Below are 11,829 nucleotides of genomic sequence, written 5' to 3'. Positions count from 1 at the left end.
TGCATAAAATTATTACTCCGCACATAAGCATAGTCATTCTTATTAATTGCAGCGAGAGCAAATTCAATAAAATAGCTATCATTATTATTCTCATCACCATAATCATCAAATATAGGAGGCATATTGTAATCATAATTACTTTTCTGCTCAATAGTAAGTGGACTGAAAATAACATAATCATCATTGTAATCATCATATATTGGAGGTATAGTATCATCAAAGTAAATTTCCTCCTCCGTGCTTGGGGGACTAAAAATATCATGCTCATCAAAACCAGCTTGTCCAAGCTTAGAATTTTTCATAGCATTAGCTATAATGGTGTTCAAAGAATTCACACTAATAACCTTGCTACTAGCATGCAAGTAAAGTTCCATAGGTTTTTAAATTTTCTCTTCAAACACCTCATGTCCTAACTCAAGTTAAATACTATAAAGCTCTCTAATTTTGTTGTTGTTTTCCATTAAGACTAACTAGCGAAAATAAAAACAAGAAACAAAAAGATGTAATTTCAGAATCTAAAGAAAATAACTTCGAGCACTCACCACCAACTAAACAACTTAGTAGCCAAAGGATGTGAGTACCTTTTACCTTACCTCCCCGGCAACGGCGCCAGAAAAGAGCTTGATGTCTACGCACGCTTCTATTCTTGTAGACAGTGTTGGGCCTCCAAGTGCAGAGGTTTGTAGAACAGTAGCAAGTTTCCCTTAAGTAGATCACCCAAGGTTTATCGAACTCAGGGAGGTAGAGGCCAAATATATCCCTCTCAAGCAACCCAGCAATTACGATACAAGAAGTCTCTTGTGTCCCCAACACACCCAATACACTTGTCAGGTGTATAGGTGCACTAGTTCGGTGAAGAGATAGTGAAATACAAGTAATATGGGTCGTTATGAGTGGTAATTACAATCTGCAATAAAAATGGCAGCAAGCAAACATGTAGCAGAACTGGTTGTAAACGGTGTTTCGATTCTTAGGAACAAGGCCTAGGGATCATACTTTCACTAGTGGACACTCTCAACAATGATGCCATAATTGAATACATAGATATTATCACTTCACTATGCTACTTTGAACCACTCTCCGGTTTGATAATAAACACAAATTCATTGCGTAGGTCTGCATAAGCATTCCTTAAAGTTCGCATTCCCAATCTATGGACACCCCACGCTGTCACTTTGAGCATACAAAGATGGTACTAACTATTCACCACAATTCATACGTATTTCTATAAATTAAGCATTAGAAACAAACATGGTGTGCACACTGTCACCTTCACACCTTTGGACAAGGTGTCCCCGGAGATCACATAATAAAACCACTCGAGTAGCACAATAGTTGAAGAATAACATCTAATTATTTAACTAGATTACAAAGCTCATGATCACATAAAGATAATACAATGAGAGATAGATAGACCACATAGCTACCGGTAAAGCCCTCAGCCTCGGGGGAGAACTACTCACTCCTCATCATGGGAGTCATCAACGGCGATGAAGATGGCGGTGGAGTCGATGGAGATGGCTCCGGGGGCAATTCCCCGTCCCGGTAGGGTGCCAGAACAGAGAATTATGTCCCCCGGAATCTTGTCTTCGGCGGCGGCGGAGCTACGAAACTTTTCGTGGATGGAGGCTTATTGATTTAGGATTCACATGTCGGAAGGCTTCTTATAGGCGGAAGGGCGATGTCGGTGGAGGCCAGATGGCCCCAGACCACCCCTAGGCGCGGGCCAGGTCCAGGCTGCCCCTAGGCATGGTCTGGCCACCCCGTGGCCCCCTTCGTCTCTCCTCCAGACTTTGTCTTTGTTACGGAAATATAATATATTTGGCTTTTGTTTTGTCCAATTATGAGAATATTTCCTGTACAACTTTTCTGAAATACAAAACAGCAGAAAACAGGAACTGGCACTGTTGCAATTTTGTCAATAGGTTAGTGCCGGAAAATGTACAAAATTGCAACGAAGTGTGAGAAAAACATATATAAATTGATGTAAAACAAGCATGAAGCATCAAAAATTATATATACGTTTGAGACGTATCAGGGGTTGAACCCTGATGGATGAGCCATCCCCTGGTTGCCACCGGCCAACCCAACATTGATCTCTGCCAAACGCCGAGAATAGATGCATGTCGATGGTTCAAATTTACTAATCTGCAGGCTCGCAAATGGAAACCCCGCAACATCCATGGCTGCCATTTCCACCCTCATTGGCGCGCGCAGCCACATATTAGAAAACAGCGAGGGTCGTATGAGAGATGAAATCATTTTCAGGTCAATCGTTGCCGTCGAAATCAGATGGGTGCGAGCCTCGTAGTCCCGCACGATGCGGGCGCTCATCGTGGCCCGCTAGGGATCAATCCTGGTCGTCGGAACAGTCAGGGAGGAGGCGGAGATTGATCCATGGTGTGGCTGATGGGATGTGAGGGGGAAAGAAGAGTGTGGAAGTGGAGTGGTGACATGGTGAGATTAGTAGGGAAGGGCCGGGTTAAGCCGCGTCTCCCAGGCTTCTCCAAGTTTGCAACAGGTGGGCACATCGATGCAAAAATTATGCAAACCTGGGCGTGGCTAGGGACTGCTTTGATGCGAGCTGGCCACGACTTGTGCATGGACCGGGCAACCAATCGACCCGTTGAAGGCGATGGCTAGAGCCCCATATCGTGTATAAGCTAAATGGGAGAAGGAGATAACCAATAGTGCATGTAAGGAGGTTAGGCAAGTGTATTTTATAATTATTTATTTCACCACTAGCGAGTAATTGGTCTTTTTTTTTCTTTGAAATGGGGAGGCCATGACCTATACATTACTAGATGCATGTAGCGTTTTATACTTTTGTTACACAGTTTCAAAGTTCAAGAGTTCTACATCTCGTGGATCACACACGGTGTACATAGTTATCAACCAGCGGGAAAAAATATAATTATGAATAGCCTAAGCATCTTGTATATTTTTAGAAAACCGCTAATCACCCTCGTTGTAGATAGCTCAAGCAACGTTTTCAGCTAGATGCATCCCATATCCATATGTGCATGCTGTGTCTCGAATAGAAGATAATACCACTCGTGGATCCACTGTATAACGTACGGATAACCAGTAGAAAATAAGCATTCAGACTTTTGTTAAAAATAATGTCATTATAACAATTCTAGATAGCCCACATCAAAGCACAAATAGCCGTTAAGATCTGCTCTTTGGATGCTTTCTCTATCCCATTTAGCCAATTTTCAAACACATTTGTAATATTAGATGGTCAGAAAATATTAAAATATAATAAATAGTTCTCTAAATAAGTTAAGCGAAGGAACAATCAAAAACTAAACGGTTGATAGATCCATTTTTGTACAGCCCTGAATATAAGGTATCTCAATTTAAAATTTTGCACGTTGGCAGAACACAACATTGCATACATATATATTTTTCATATATTTCTGAAACTTTAAAATACTGTTCTTGATTTTGAAAATAAAAGAGCTACATGTTGGTCGGGCTACAAACCACTCTCAAATGTTGCTTTATCCTTCGAATTAGCTAGCTCAGATCTTTGTTTCTCTTTCCTATTGTTATTTAGGGTACAAACCTCCCTCCATCTATAAAAAGGATGTATGTACCCTGTATGTACTCTACTGATTACTTCAGTTTTGTAAATTGAACTACTACACCCCAAAACTACATCCATTATTTTCATTTGAGATTGTGGTGGAGGTGAGTTGGGAAAGTATTTCTTGTTAATTTGGTGGATGTCCGCTATGGTAATGGAGGCTTGCCAAAGTAAATCATGTTTTTCGAGTGCGAGGTGCTTAGAATTTTCTCCAATACATGTAAATGTTGAAGCAAGTGCAACATGGTAAAATAAGCCTGAGGATCACCATCCCATACGAATCTATCTTTTGATTCATAAGCAAACTTTGCTAGTTATGCGCTACCATATTTGCATCCTCGAACAATGTTGAAACACCACCTCAGTCGTTGTGCTTGTCTTCAGAAGAAAATATTCAGCAAGGATCGCAGAATCAGTACAAAGCCTGAATCAATTCTCAGTGAATCAGAATCAGTACATACGGATGCACAACCAATTTGTTCGCAGAATCAGTTTCATAATAATTTGTTCGCAGTTTCATACTAACGACACCTCAGTCTTTCTTTTAGAAGTGCTAAGCTAAGCGTGTATCTTTGTTCGCAGTTTCGCACACCTTAGTCATTGTTCTTGACTTGAGAATAAGGGCTCCACAGCACAAAGTACTTCAGCACAAGCCTGAATGAACTGGAGTGAATAAGATTCAGTACATATTGATGCAAAACTAATCTGTTCCAGAAATTCTTAGCCCTTCTTTTAGACGTGAAGAACATCGAATAGGACAGCCGCAGCAAAAATGACGCTAGAAGGAGGGCTCGAACCTCCGACCTTATGGTTAACAGCCATACGCTCTAGCCAACTGAGCTATTCCAGCATTTTCGGGTACTGTACGCTTACTGTCCTATTTCTTATGGGTAGATCTCCAATAGTCGGCAAAGCAACATGTGATATGGCTATCGCTGGAGGTTGGTTTTACTGTGACGTACTTGAGTCACCGAGAATGATTGCGGTGGGTCGTTGGCAGTGATGAGTAGCAGCCGGGATTGAGAAAATGGTCAAGCCGGGATTGAGAAAATCGTCAGAAGTCAGAACTTGGAAGTTGGAACTTTCTCCTGAAGCGTACGCATTTCGGTGTCTCGGCACTGCAAAGCGGCAGACATTTCAGTCCAAAAAAAAGTGCGCCAGCACGTTCGTCACGCATTTTGTCCAAGCTCATAATGGATTCTGTAGCTGGATATGTGGTCGATTTCGTGCTTATCAAAGCACACCAACAGTGTGCTATCCCAGTCTTACCAGAAACCACCGCACCGTGCAGTTACAGTCTCTCGCCGGCGAGTCTGTCACTCTCCTTCCGCTCAGATCTTCGTCCTAGCATTAGGGAGTGAGGGGAGATCTTGTTCTCGTTCGTGTGTTTTAGTTTTATTAGCAGTCAGCGTAATTGTGGGACAGATATTGATGGTGCTTCTAGAGTAATAGTTTCATAGTCTATGTCCCTACTCATCGGAGGTGTTGTTGACGCCGTTGAGATGTTTGTGGAGTCCAACCTATTGAAATGGCTTGATCTGACTTTGCGGCATGGCGTTACGACACAAATGGACTGCCCTTAGAGTGCAGCGGTCCTAACTGCTCCATGTTTACGGATGACAGTGGGAATCCGGCCGCATGAATGGTGGGGTGGTGCTAGCCGCTTGGCCCTAGACCCGATACTGAAGATCCAGTTCAATCGAGCTATATGCTTCGACCGGTGTTCCTTATTAGGCTATATTCAGCTTTACGTTGCTGGTATTTATCGGGCTCGTTAACGCCTCCTAGCTAGAGGTTTCTTCAGCGCTAAAGAGTGGATCAACTGCTAGTGCTTTTTTTTGAGGGTGAACAGTGGGTCCCCACTGTATATTTTTTTTATTTTATTAAAGTTATGAACAAATAATACAAATAAGCAGTTGCTTGAGAGAAGCAACTAAAAAGCAAGGGGGCACCAGGCCTAAAGTAAAAAAAACTATCTAAAGTTCTCCACCCAAGAAACTATGCCATGATAACATTTCCTTTTGGCCTTGTGCACTAGAAGGGCAAGCTCATCCTTGAATATCTTCCGACATCTGTAAACGCTCGGAGGAGCAGCCTTGAATATAAATCCATTGCGTGTGATTCAAATAGACCATGCAACAAGCATGATAATTTCCATGAAGAATGGTTTGGATATGGCCGCTTTCAGACTAGACACCACTTCCTGGAGATCCATCTGACCAGGAGGAGGCGGGATCTAGAGAGGACAAATATATTGGCAACGTAGAACTGCAAAAGGGCACTGAAAGAATAGATGATCCCTTGTCTCCAGATGTTGTTGGTTGCACATTATACATGACTAGTCTGCCATCAGAAAGTTCTTGCGCTGCAGCAGGGCTCTAGTATTCAGCCTATTGTGTATAAGAAGCCAGAAGAAAACCTTATGTATCTGCTGACAACATCCTTTCCACATCCAATCTAAAGCAGGCACTGCTCTCCCATCTCCCATGAGTCTCTTATAAACTTTGGAAACTTGCAATGAAGAATTGCCCAACATAGTCCCCATGAGTCATTCTCTGCATGTGGTATTAAATCTTGCAACAGTGCTTGGTACAAGTTCAACTGTACCAATGCTTCCTTAGATATAGACAGATGAAATAAATCTGGAATATGTGGAGAAGCAAGTGCTTCTTTGATGGAGATAGACTCATTCTTAAGAAATTTAAGTTTCAAAGGAATATCTGACCAGGTATACTGCCATAAGAGAATTGAGTTCCCCTGCACAAAGGTACATACAACCAGGTTCTTATATGTGGGCAAGGTTTTCAGACAATCTATCCACCAGAAAGAAATATCCCTGAATCTAGCTGGGGGCAAGGCAGAGGTGTAGTAAAGCTCCCAAGTAAGATTAACCCAAGGCAGATCAGCATGATTGTAGAATTTGTGGACATGCTTCATATGTAAACAGTCATTTTGAACTATCAAGTTGAGGAGCCCAAGATCCCCCGTGCTTTTTGGGCTTAGAAACAAGGTCCCAAGCAGCCAGAGGAGGGCGCCAGAGGAGGGTTTTTTTTGCAGATCCTTATCTCTTCATAAACAATGTCTCCTGTATTTGTCCACTTCAGCTAACATCCACGGGTAAAGTTTGAGTGAGCAAAGATAGAACATGAGCAAAGAGGAGAGAACTGAATGCTTTTTCTCTCCGGCGATAGCAAAGAATGTGTCTGCTTGATAGTTACGGCGATGGTTGTTTGCAATAGCACAACCATTTGTATCCTCTATATTTTGTTGTTCGTATGCGTAGCGACTCTGTATGGATACAAGTAATAGGCATACCTCGTAAAGAAAGCACACCAACATTAAATTTATTCAGCTTCACTTTCCCTCCGTACAGCACACAGGACATGTGGTACAGTTGTTATTAAGCACGAACACACTTGACGCCTTGACGGATTCGGACACACACACAAATGTCGGGAACGGACGATGTCACAGTTCACTTGGATTTGGAGGCGTTGATCCAGCCGAGCACAGTGGGCAGGAACTCGAGCATCTTGTCGGCGTCGTCCGGCACCACGCCCCGGGACGCCTCCGCCGCGCGGAACCGCTCCTCCCACCTTGCCAGCAGCGGCGTCCTCGCAGGGTCGATCAGGCGGCGCCCAATCATCTTGTCGACCGCCCGGAACCACCCGAGGTAGCCGCCGAGAACGACGTCCACGAACCCGATGGCGTCGCCGCCGAAGAAGGCCTTCCCCTTGGAGCACTCCTCGAACGCGCCCTCCAGCGTTTCCAGCGCCGCCACGGCGCGGGCCACCGCCGCCGCCCGCTCCTTCTCCGTCGTGCACGTGAACAGCATCCCCTGCCACGCCGCCCGGATCTTGTCGTCGACGTAGGCTGCCCAGAACCGGGCCGCGGCGCGCTCGTGGGGGTCGGCGGGGAGCAAGGACGGGGCGCCGGTGCCGGCCCAGACTTCGTCGATGTACTGCAGTATCACCTGGGACTCGTTCACGGGGCGGCCGCCGTGGAGGAGGACGGGCACCGCCTTGTGCACCGGGTTGGAGGCCAGGAGGAGCGCGCTCTTGCTGCCCAGGTTCTCCTCCACGTACTCGTACGGCAGAGACTTGAGGTTGAGCGCCACCCGCACCCTGATCACGTACGGGCTCGACCACGCGCCCAGCAGCTTCAGATCGCCGACTCCTGCCATGGCCACGTCTTCCTTGCTCTAGATGCTCCTCTAATGGCGTGGATGAAAGTGTTTGTAGAACGCTCGGGTTGTGGCCTGATGTTACGACTCAGGCTTTGTAGGGGATTATATATAGGAGCAGGCGAAGGGAAATTGTAGTGTGTGTGTGTTGCATACCGTGCGATCGCCAGAGCTCCATCCACCGTGCGATCGTCCGCCGCTCCATGCACCATGCGATCGCTAGAGCTCGGTGCCGCCGCATCCTTCAGTAGCCGCTGCCGCAACGTCTCGTTAGCGGCATTCTCGGCCTTTTGAGCGTCTCGAAGGACTCGACTAAAACCCTCTGCTTCGCCGCCTTCTCCTCCGGGTCAGGCCCATTCCAGTCCCACTCGACGTCGTCATCCTCTGCGGACGCCACTTCCCATGTAGCGTTCTTTCTCCGCGTCGAACGCCGCATCGAACGGCCGCTCCTCCTCCGTTTCTGCTCCACGTCATCCATGAACTTCGCGTCCATAGCCGCGTCGATGACGTTGTCCGCGCTATCTTCGTTCTCCTCGTCGGAGCTGTCGGCTGGGGGTTGTGGAGTCGGAGGTGGAGAGGGAGGTCGAGGCGTAGTAGTCTGGCCGTGTCTGGTGCTGCTCATGGCAAAGATGGATGTTATGCGGCGGCTAGGGTTTGTGTGCAGGGGATGAGATGGGGCAACCGAGCGCGCCCCCCCTCTTTATATATGCTGGAGGCAGCCGAGGGGCGCGGCACTCGTGTCATCACCATTAAGTTCGTTAGCAGTGGGTGGCGGCCGCTCGGCGGGCATCGCCATGAACGTGGCGCAGACTGCCGAAGCGACGCCTCGTCGCTAGTACTGGCGCACCTAAGAAGACGCATCGACATAGATCGCTGCCAAGCGGGCCCGTATGAGAAGCGAGCGGTCACGCGGCGCGACCACGGAGACACAGCCGAGGCGCATATTCTGGACGCATTTGCGTCTCCGTGGATAGCCTGTTCACTATGCGTCGAGCCGTTGGGCCTGGGTGCATACGTATTTTTCGACTCTACAGTCGCAAACGGTCGGTTCGCGTCCATTTCCATCGCCCCGTTGGAGATAGAGAGAATTTTCCTTATTTGATACTACCTAAAATTGTGATTCCTTATTTGACACTAGAAAAGTTTTTCTTCTTAGTTGACACTTCCTCAAAATTTCTTTCCTTATATGAATAAATAGGGACATGTAAAGACGCTTTTGCCCTTGGTGCATTATGCTACAAAAAAAACAAAAAATTGTACATGACAAAACACAATAGTATTGTGACGTATTTGTTCATGGTTAATAAACGCCAGATGAGATATTTATTTGTCCAAAACAAAAGCAACGTGATAGGACATATTTTTTTATGGGAAGTGCACAATCAGCTCAGTTTCGTAGATGTATAAGTTCCACACAGTTTTATAAACCAAAAATTCACCATAGGACATTTATAAAGTTGTATCGACAATTTCTTTTCCGATTCCCTTACCGTCCCAGATCCATAGCTAGATCCATTTCGTATAGGGTCCATTCGGTTCAGTTTCAAGATTGATAGTTACCAGATTCGGTCGGTATTTATACAGTTTTTTTGAATCCAGATCGAGAAGAAAATCACACAAGCAAATCTGGTCGTGGACAGAACTTGAGGACCAGGCCCGCTCGCTGCAGGCCCTCACGCTCGTGGAGATGGTCGGGGGTGAGGCGGAAGTACGTCGTGCAGGTCTACGCCACCGACGTGAGGCTGGCGGCCGCTCCGACCGGCTGCTCCACAGAAGGCTTCCGTGATGACGTTGAAGGAGGAGGCAGTGCTGGTGTGCGCGATCGAGGATGCAATAGCCGAACTCCTCATCGCCGCCCCTTGCCCGACCTTTGCCGCCGTGCCGAGGTTGCCATCCGGAGCTTCGATCCCGACCTAGCCGGCTTCCGCAGCACCCCTAGTCTCCCGTGGCATAGCCCTCGCCGTCGCTGCTATGCGCCGCCGCCGCTGCTATGCGCCGCCGCCGCTATGGTCCTTATCGGGTCTAGTCGGAGACGGAGACGATGGTCATTTGGCTAGGCCCATTTTAACAGCGTTGCATACAACTAACGGAGGGGTATTATGGTCCACGAAACAAAAACCGGACAGAAGAGTGTAACGGAATGGACGGCAATGTTATATAAGGCATAATTTTTTGCACAAGTGTCAAATAAGGAAGAGAAACTTTTTCAGTGTCAAATAGGGAATCATATTTTTAGCAGTGTCAAATAAGGAATTCTCTCTTGGAGATGCCCTTATCAAAGCACACCAATACTGCTCTCCCACTCTTACCAGAAACCACCGCACCGTGCGGTTTCAGTCTCTCGCCGGTGAGTCTGCCACTCCTCTTCCCTCTGATCTATGCCGTATCATCAGAGGAGAGGGAAAGTTTGGTTCGCATTCGTGTGTTTTAAACTTTTAATTTTAGGGTTTCTAGGTTTTGGAGGTCTCCTATTAGCGTCATTGTGTGGCAGATGTTGATGGTGCTTCTAAGAATAATGGTATCGTGGTTCATGTCCCTGCTCGTCGGAGACTCGGAGGTGTTGCTGAAGTCAGTGAGAAGTTTATGGAGTCCAAGCTGTTGGGCGATGCGTCGAGGCATGGTGATACGGATGGTATGTTCTTAGAGTGCAAATGCTAGATCTAGTCTTACGGGACTGGTGCTCCTAGCTCAGAGTTTCTTCGGCGCCATAGAGCGGACCAACTACTAGCACTTTTTTTTTTCTCCGGCGACGATGAAGGGACGTGTCTGCTTTGTAGTTGCAACCATGGCAGTTTGTAAAAATACAACCATTTGTATCCTTTTTGTGTTTTGTTGCTCATATATGTACCAACTCTGTATCGTCACGTATAGAACACAACTAATAGGTATACATCGTAAAAAAAGGCACACCAACAGTAAATTTATTCAGCTTCACTTGCACTCCGAACAACACACAGGACATGTGTTACAGTTGTTATTAAGCACGTACACACTTGACGGACTCGGACACACACAAATGTAGGAACGGACGATGCCACAGTTCACTTGGACTTGGGGGCGTTGATCCAGGCGAGAATGGTGGGCAGGAACTCGAGCATCTTGTCGGCGTCGTCCGGCACCACGCCCTGCGCCGCCTCCGCCGCGCGGAACCGCTCCTCCCACCTCGCCAGCAGCGGCGTCCTCGCCGGGTCGATCAGCCGGCACCCGATCATCTTGTCGACGGCCCCGAACCACCCAAGGTAGCCGCCGAGCACGACGTCCACGAACCCAATGGCGTCGCCGCCGAAGAAGGCCTTCCCCTTGGAACACTCCTCGAACGAGCCCTCCAGCGTCTCCAGCGCCGCCATGGCGCGGGCCACCGCCGCCGCCCGATCCTCCTCCGTCCTGCACGTGAACAGCATCCCCTGCCATGCCGCCCCGACCTTGTCGTCGACGTAGGTCGCCCAGAACCGGGCCACGGCGCGGTCGTAGGGGTCGGCGGGGAGCAAGGACGGGATGCCGGTGCCGGCGTAGACCTCGTCGATGTACTGCAGGATCACCTGGGACTCGTTCACGGGGCGCCCGCCGTGGAGAAGGACCGGCACGGTCTTGTGGACCGGGTTGGAGGCCAGCAGCAGCACGCTCTTGCTGCCCAGGTTCTCCTCCACGTACTCGTACGGCAGCGACTTGAGGTTGAGCGCCACCCGCACCCTGATCACGTACGGGCTCGTCCACACGCCCAACACCTTCAGATCGCCGCCTTCTGCCATGGCCAAGCAAGTCTTTCTTGAGCTGGGACAAAGAGATCGATCGATGCTCTTGTTGTGGAGCGGACGAAGATGTTTGTAGAACGCTCGGTTTGTGGTCTGTTATATATAGGAACTTCTATATATAGAACGCTTATATGCCAAAGTCACTTTTCGCTTGTATATTGTCACATGCGTGTTGCATACTAGTAGTTGTTTGACTTATGTACCTGGACGTCTTTGAGGGACACGCAGGTGCGTTGCTAACTTCCTATGCTAGGTTGGTGACTTGATATCGTCAGCATTGACGTACTAGTCTGATGGTAAAG

At 47.7% G+C, this 11,829-nt stretch overlaps 1 non-coding gene and 1 pseudogene across 1 annotated transcript; both read right to left on the bottom strand.

Moving 5' to 3' along the window:
• Window positions 1–4,368: 4,368 nt before the first annotated feature.
• On the bottom strand, window positions 4,369–4,442 carry TRNAN-GUU. Its single transcript has one exon. It is a non-coding gene; the product is annotated as a tRNA-Asn (tRNA).
• A 2,579-nt stretch (window positions 4,443–7,021) lies between these two features.
• Window positions 7,022–11,605, bottom strand: LOC124647674 (annotated as a pseudogene).
• Between the last annotated feature and the right edge of the window lie 224 nt (window positions 11,606–11,829).

This window comes from Lolium rigidum, chromosome 4, assembly GCF_022539505.1.
Source record: "Lolium rigidum isolate FL_2022 chromosome 4, APGP_CSIRO_Lrig_0.1, whole genome shotgun sequence".
Taxonomy (NCBI): Eukaryota; Viridiplantae; Streptophyta; class Magnoliopsida; order Poales; family Poaceae; genus Lolium; species Lolium rigidum.
The sequence above is the reverse complement of the archived record's forward strand: the minus strand, read 5'-3'. Positions and strand labels throughout refer to the sequence as shown.